Source organism: Alligator mississippiensis, chromosome 4 (genome assembly GCF_030867095.1).
Source record: "Alligator mississippiensis isolate rAllMis1 chromosome 4, rAllMis1, whole genome shotgun sequence".
Taxonomy (NCBI): domain Eukaryota; kingdom Metazoa; phylum Chordata; order Crocodylia; family Alligatoridae; genus Alligator; species Alligator mississippiensis.
Genome location: NC_081827.1, coordinates 9865193 through 9873173, shown reverse-complemented (window position 1 = coordinate 9873173; position 7981 = coordinate 9865193). Strand labels below are relative to the sequence as shown.

Genomic DNA, 7981 nt, shown 5'->3' with positions numbered 1-7981 from the left:
ATAGAATTTATGGTGAATAATGACCCCTCTTAAATTCATGTACCATAATAATGGCAATTAATTTGAACAGCCCATTTAAAAGCTATTGTATCGAGCTCTGCCCAAGAGCAATTGACATGCAAGAGCCTTTTATAACCTTGTACTCTATATGCTGTCATTACTTATCTCCTAATTAAACAACAAGGCTTCCTTGAAATGGCCTGGTTAGACATCATTACTAAGCATTTTGCCATCATTTAGTGGATTAATGCCACTAATTAAACAACCTGCAGCCTGGAATCAAGACTCTGGCATGACATGCAAGATGAGGTGTACAGATCTCCTTATAAATTGCTTTAAGTCAGAGCGTGTTTGTCCTTTATTGACAAAAAGGATTACTTAAAAAAGTCAATAGTTCTCTTTTTTCCCACATTGACTGGGTGGGAGGAGAGGAAAAGTACGACGGATAGATGATTAATCGTTATTGGATGGATGACTAATTGTGCTTTTTCTCGGGACAGGAATGAAATAGCTCAGACATGTGAGAGGCTGCTCTGTACTCTGATTTTGCAGTAAAGCCTGAACACTACCATGGCATCAAAAAACCATAATTATATACTTTCATCAGCCCCTTAAGGACTCAGTTCCACCTAATTAATGACTGGGATATTCACACTTGCATTCAGACAGCTCTACCCTGCTCCTATTGAAACCAGGAAGGCCCCATTAATTTCAGGAGGAAGAGGCATGGGGCTATGGTTTGCTCTTATCAATAACTATGCCTGGTACTTAAAGTGATCAGAGTAGCACTTGGGGAGGGCATGGGGATTAACTTGTGGCACACGTGTCAAAAGGATTGGCCCCCAATGTTTTGGACTATAAGGGAAATAGTATGATAAGTATGTGGGTTTCAATGGAATATGTGGGTTTGTTGGGTTTGGTTACATCTGCGGTTGACTTGAGGCTCATTATACAGATGAGAAAAATTGTACCCAGCTCATAGTGCGAGGAGAAAGACCTGTTTGCATCTTCTGCAAAACTTAGACTCCAGGGGCATGTCAACACCACCAACCATGCAGATGCCTTAAAGCTGCCTTGAGCCCACGCCAAGAAGACTGATGGCTTGTGAGCAGCATTGCCAGCACTCAGGCACATGAGGAATAGCAGGGTAGTCATCTCCTGTTGGGCATACCTTGGGCATGTTGCTGTGAAAACAGCTACTGGATTATCACAGAGAACTTTGATGTTACTTTAATTGAAGAAACAAGGTGCTGAGCTGCAGCCATTGCTTGCATTTGTTCTCCACATGTTTGCATCTGCTTTTAAACCACTTAGGGGGAATCTGGAAAATGATTGCAAATCACAAACCTTGTGGAGCTCAGAAGCAAAAATGACCAACTGATTTTCACCTGCACCCGGCAGACTGGGAATCTTTCCGGCTAGAGACCAGAATAAAGATCTTTTGCCTAACTCTAGTTTAATCAGTGGAAGGGAATACCCAAATTTGCTCCTTACATTTGGGTAGTTGTATTACAAATGGCATGGATAGAGGAAGAAGGCAGAGTAGATAGTGACCTTATAGACTAACTAAATAAGGGATATAGAAACCACAAGCCTTTGTGAACTCAAGTTCCCTTCATCAGCTGCTGTGAAAGGATGGCATGGGGCAGTGCATCAAGTGGTGTGAGTGATCTGAATACAAAAGGTGGGGAAAGAAGAGGGAGAGGAAGGGAGGAGAGGGCAGGGGGGAGGGCGACAGCAAGTGGAAATGCAAACGAGCAAAAAGCCCATAGGAATAAAGGGATCACAAAAGCTCATCCAGGTCATGGGATAAGAATCCACAGTCTGTGTTTAAACTATACTTAACACAACCCAATCTAGGGATGATTTCTTATTCCGCAATTTCCCATTCAAACAGGCTTGTAAATTCTGCTGCCTGAGAACTGCACTCGGTGCTGAGCTTCTCCCTGCATCCCTGGCAGAGCTGCAGCAACGAAGGATACCAGGCTCAGAAGCCCTAAGAGCTGTATGTACAATAGGCCTGGAGCCCATACATCACCTGAAACCCTCACAGCAGTCAACATCGTTTCCTGGATCAGACCAACACAATCAAATGATTTATAAAAAAATAAAACTGCCCAACTCATGTATGTTAATTTATGGCTTAAGCTCATCTCTATGAGTTAGATTTAGCAATTGGCTCTGGAGAGAGTTTGCTTGATGCTACCTTGCTCCAGGAAATAAATGCTGAGGCTGGCCCCATCCAGTGCTGGGGAAGTGAATGCTTAGTTTATACTACATGCCCACTAATCACTTTGGTCCCAAAGTGCTTAACAGGGTTAATTTTAATTAGTGACTGATTGAAACCATCTCTTCTTAACAGAACGTGTGCTTCTTGCCAGACTTCCTGCCTCTGAAGCTAAACCAGTCCAACCACCCCTCTGACTGCTGTTACGCTACCGCTGCTCAGTCCCTACTCCATAAACTGTGACCCATCAGTCCATAGAAAGGCCATAATGGAGGGAAAAGATCATCCTCAGCTGTAATAAATAACATGAGCGTCATTTCATTATTTAACGTTTTGCAGCAAATTAATTTGGGGCCAGGAGCTGCTTAACTCCCAGCTGTAAATTCATCGGGAATGAAAATCATGAGATAACTGAAATAAAGGAGGAAATACCCAGAGGTGGATTTGGAGGGGTGGGAGGGGGTTGCTGGTCCTTGGATTCGTGGTCCACCCATCGTTTGCAGCCAACCTCCTGGCAGTGACAGCAGCATTTGACTTCATGACTCATGATCATCTGCCTGATCCCTTCTAAACTCTTCAGTCTACAGTATTAGTGACTCTCTCTTCTTTTTAATGGTCTTGATGGGCCACCAATATACTATCCTTTGTTCTGCAATTCTGCTGTCCGGTAGGTGCTCCTGGTAATGAAGTTCCTATTTCATAGCCCTGCAGATTATTTTTAACTCACTCCAGTAAAGTCCTATTCATTTCTGCTTCCATCTAAAACTGCATAATAGAGCCCTAAACCCCCCCTATACACGTGCACGGAGCCTTCTCTGATGCCTTGGAAATCCCACGCATCGGAGCAGACTTGATGAATTAAGTCTGCTGGAGCACAAAAATGGATGCTCTCCAGCAGCCTTCTGCATCACGTCTATCAGCATCACTGCGCATTTCTGCGCTGAATAAAATGGCAGCGGGGCACTTTGAAATGAAATGTGTTTGATGAGCTCTGTTACAAAGTGCACCGCCACCATATTTTCAGCATGGGGACGCTGATACACGTGACGTGTAATCAACACGGCTCACTAATTAAAGCACCCAACATTGCATCCCACAGCACGTATAAAAATGCTTAAAGCTTCTAGTTTATTTTTAACTGGAGAAAAATGAGTTAGTTTCTATATGATGATGCACCTCACTATCTGCACCCCCTTTTTCATAGTGCTAGATCAGGGGCAGGCAATTATTTTGGGCAGAGGGCCGCTTACTGAGTTTTGGCTAGCAATCATGGGCCGCATGACAGGCAGCGTAGGGCAGATAAATATTAATTTTCTAAATTTTTTAAGGGCTTCATGGGCCGGATAGAATGGCCTGGCAGGCCATATCTGGTCCCCGGGCCACATTTTGCCCACCTTTGTGCTTGATCCACCCATGACAAATATCCTTTAAGAGTCACACCTATTGCATTGACATTCAGTCAATTCTATTCTACACATAGACATTCAGTCTAGTCTAACATCTACTGCACTGGCTATACAAGGTTACAATGCCATTGGCATGCATTGTGTTGCATGTTCTACTTGCTTTTGGATGCCAGTATTTTGTACCGATGCTCAGCTTTGCCTCTGGGGATTATATAAAAATCTGCAAAAGAGTCATGTATATCAAAGTAAAAGAGACTAGAATACAGTATTCGAGTCTGGATGAAGTTCAAACAAATGTATGGATTGAAACGGGCCTGAGCTTTGGCTTCAGATTGGAAGGTGTCAAAAATCTTGTGAGCTGGCTTGGAGAAAAATGAAGCAGGGTTTTCAGGTACTAAGCTGAGGTATACAATAAACTAACATGAGGCCTAGGGTGCTTTAAATACTATCATTGGGAATACTGGGTAGAAACTCTGAAGAATTTCTACGAGGCAAAGTGGGTTGTTTTAACCCTCCCACCCGCCGCCAAATCCATCTCAAGGCTTTTGGTTATATTTCATAGACATTAGGGCTGGAAGGGACCTTGGGAGATCGAGTCCAGCCTCTTGCCCCAGGGGCAGGAAGTCAGCTAGGGTCAAAGGATCGCAGCAAGATAAGTGTCCAGATGTTTCTTAAAAGAGTCCAGAGTAGGTGGTTGCACGACCTCTGGAGGGAGTCTATCCCAGGCTTTGGGGGCTCGGACAAGTGGATCGCTCCTTTGTTGATCAGTCTACCATGCGTCTAATCCTCGATGCTAGATGGTGCTCCAGAACTCAAGATCTCTTACACTCCTCTACTGAGCAGAGCAGTCAACCAGGCTTCAGGCCTTATTCCTGGTTTTCCTTCTGTGGGAACTCAGGCAAATCCCTTTGGCTCTCTGTTTCTTCCTCCTCGTACTAAGTACCTGCCTTCTCCAGGTAGAAAGGAAGTTTTCCAGGCCTGGCACTGTCTATTCCTATGCATTTGCACAGTGCCAACTGCAGTGAGGTCCCAATCCCAAGTGAACATCTACGCAACAACCAAATAATAATAATAGTTCTTAGAATCACAGGATCATACAACAGAAGGATTGGAAAGGGCCTCAGGATCCCTGCTTAAGGCAGGATGATTGCTGTCCAAGCTATCCCATACAAGTGTTTGTCTAAACTATACAAGCAACCCTGTTGCACGAGGCCCATTGCCTCAAAACAACTCCAAGTCAGTCTTTAGGATGAGGTAGGAGATCTGCAGCAGCAGAAGTGATATGAAAACAGTCTGTGACTTAAGGGAACTGGAAAACCACTGCTCTCACCAGAAACCTCTGGGGTTTAGTCCCAACAGGAGCACTGCTGTACCCCAGTCAAAATCCCCAGCCTTGGCTGCAGCCGACACCCAATGCTTCTAAGGACCCCCGGTACCTGCAGCAATAGGGGCAGAAAAAACTTCTTTCCACGCCCTGGGGCTGCCAGCAAATTGGTCAGACCCCACACAGAGAGGCAAGATGCTTGCAAGAAGAAGCATGGGGCAGGTGGAAACAAATACCCTCCATTCAGCTCTGCTCTTTTTTTCTTCAGGCTAAATTTGCACGGGAAAAAATCAGTGTACCTCCAATGGAGCTCTGCTGACTTATATCATTGAAGACTGGACTCTTATATCCATTAACCTATCCAAAAGCTATTGCAGGGTTCACAGAGAGCTATTGAACAGCTCCTTCTTGGGGCAAGGCTTGTATTACCCCGGATTTTATATTGGCAGGATAAGGCCACTCACAGCTGGTGAATCAAATAGGAGGGTCAGGCAAAAGTAGCCAGGACCTATCTTCATAAACAAGTTATTTAAACACGACGAGGATAGCAGAGTCTTCTCCATGCCGGAAGATTTAGGGCCACAGTGATATCTGATAGCAAAGATTCAGATTCAAATAAGATGGATCTTACCTCATGATCTAGGAAATTATTAAAATCTGTAATGACTTGCACATGCAAATGGACCTAATGATTCTGTTGTCCTCTGATATTCAATAACTAGACATGAAAAAGCTGATTTATTAACTGCCCAGCAAGTGTCTTATTAGATGGCTTAATAATGCTATATTAATTGAATTTGCATTTGCAAATGATGAGATTTGCTCTTGGTTCCTGTATTTACCTGCAGTGTGTTAAGCAGCTCAGTTAATCTTTTAGTGTAAAATTAAGTAATGAAGGATACAAATTCAAACCAACATGCATATGCAAATTAACTCAGTGACTTAATTGTCTCTTCCACCTGCTTGACGGTGGGATTTTTCTAAAAGGTTGATTGTTACACTTGCTAATTGTTCTGTTCTAGTCAAGTGCTTATCACTGCGGTAACGGCATTGATATAGTGCATTAAAACTTACAACTGATATCTGTCACGTGCCGCATGATTTAGGATAAATGCTGTATTATTATCACCAACGGTATTTGTTGGCAACCTTCTTATCATCTTAGCATCTTACCTTCTTATCAACCATCACTTATCATCACTTATCATTTGTGACAGTGCCTAAGGGCCAATAGAGATGGTTGTCCCAGAATAAGAGACCCTGCCTGAAGACATCGTCATCTCGATAGACACTGCTCAAAGCATTTGTAGTTTAAATAGACAAAATGGTCACAGAGAGGAAGGGCGATTGCATATGAGCAAAGCAAATACACTCTTGTGGAGTTGCACACATGACAATGGAATCACATACCCAAAAGGAACAACCTCTTGCTCCTTCCCCAAGTTCCTTGAACTGGAAAAAAATCATGGGAGTATTTCAACTGATCATTGGTTTTCTGAAAAAAAATTGGGCCAGAGCCTGAATTGGTTGAAAGAAGCAGAGTTTTGAGGAAGTCAAGGAGGACATGCTGATTAATACCAGCAGATGATAGGTTCCCTGGATTTTGCTACACAACCATTTTGGGTCCAAAGCAAACTATCAGCTCCTCTTCAAAGCAAAGTAGTAGCTAAAGTACGTGGGAGGCAAAGGAGATTGTGATGAAAAATTTAAGAAAATAATCCTTGAAATATGTTGTTTTTGAGGTTCACAGCATGTGCTAATAGTGCATATCAAGAACATGATGGACCGTATATAGCCAAGCCGCACCTCTTGATCATGAAGAAAGAAGCTTTCAAGCAACTGTCATCATCCGTAGGAGTGCAATGGTTTGGTTGAAAAGATTTTGCTGATTTGGATATTCTGCCATAGACTAAACAGACAGCAGTCCTTACCGTGCTGGACACAGCTGCCAAGTCTAGTGTTGTAAGCAGAGGAGGAAGGATTGCAGCTGGCACAAGACTCAGGGTGGGAAGCAAGGAGTGACCATCACTCCTAGTTTCCTCCTGGGGCACCTAAGAGCTCATAGTCTAGGCCCTGATATATTTATAAGCTGACACCAAATCCTTCCCTTTGCAGCCCCATATGGCTTATTTTTCAGGCACCTGAAGGGACCACATGAGATCAACAGGTCCAGTCCCTAATAAAGCAGCTGATTGACCCAGGTGGGACTTGAACCCACAATCCCCAGCTCCAGAGGCTGATGCCTTATCCATTAGGCCACTGGGCCTAGCTGCCAGCATCCCCTTCCCAGCTACCTGATGAGTGTCTCTTCTCTGGACTCTCTCAAACCTCTCCGCATCCTTCTTGAAGTGCGGTGCCCAGAACTGGATGCAGGACTCCAGCTGCCGTCTCACCAATGCCAAGTAGAGTGGAAAGATAACTTTCTTATTTTTATTTGAGATGCATCAGTTGGTGCATGCCAGCGTAGTGTTTGCTCTGCTGACTGTAGCATCACACTGGTGGCTCATATTCGTTTTATGGTCAATTATGACCCCCAAGTTCCTTTCAGATGTGGTGCTAGCTAGTGCAGCACCACCGAGCCTGTGCATTTGTTGCAGATTTTTCCTCCCCAGATGGAGCACTTGACGCTTCTCGGTGTTGAACAGCATCTGGGTCTGGTCCGCCCATCTAACTAATGTGTCTAGGTCCTTCTGGATCATCACCCTACCCTGATGCGTGGCTGCCCTTCCCCACAGCTTAGTGTCATTGGCAAACTTTGCCAGTGTGCTTTTCACCCCCACTTCCAAATCAATGCTGAAGATGTTGAAAAGCACTGGTCTCCAAACACTGGGGAGGCCTCTCTGGCAACTTTCCACCAGGTTGACACAAATCCATGAATTAGCACTGTCTGGGTCCAACCCCGCAGCCAGTTTGCCACCCATCTGACCGTTGAATTGTTGAGTCCATAGTCCCCTAGTTTGCACCCCTTTCACATGAGCAAACTCTGGAATAGACTCCCGGCTGGGGTGTGCCCTGGAGATCTTT

The 7981-nt window shown here is 44.3% G+C and overlaps 1 non-coding gene across 1 annotated transcript; it reads right to left on the bottom strand.

The window, feature by feature from the left end:
• Positions 1-7150: 7150 nt before the first annotated feature.
• Positions 7151-7223, bottom strand: TRNAR-CCG (transfer RNA arginine (anticodon CCG)). The gene has a single exon. It is a non-coding gene; the product is annotated as a tRNA-Gln (tRNA).
• Positions 7224-7981: the final 758 nt, after the last annotated feature.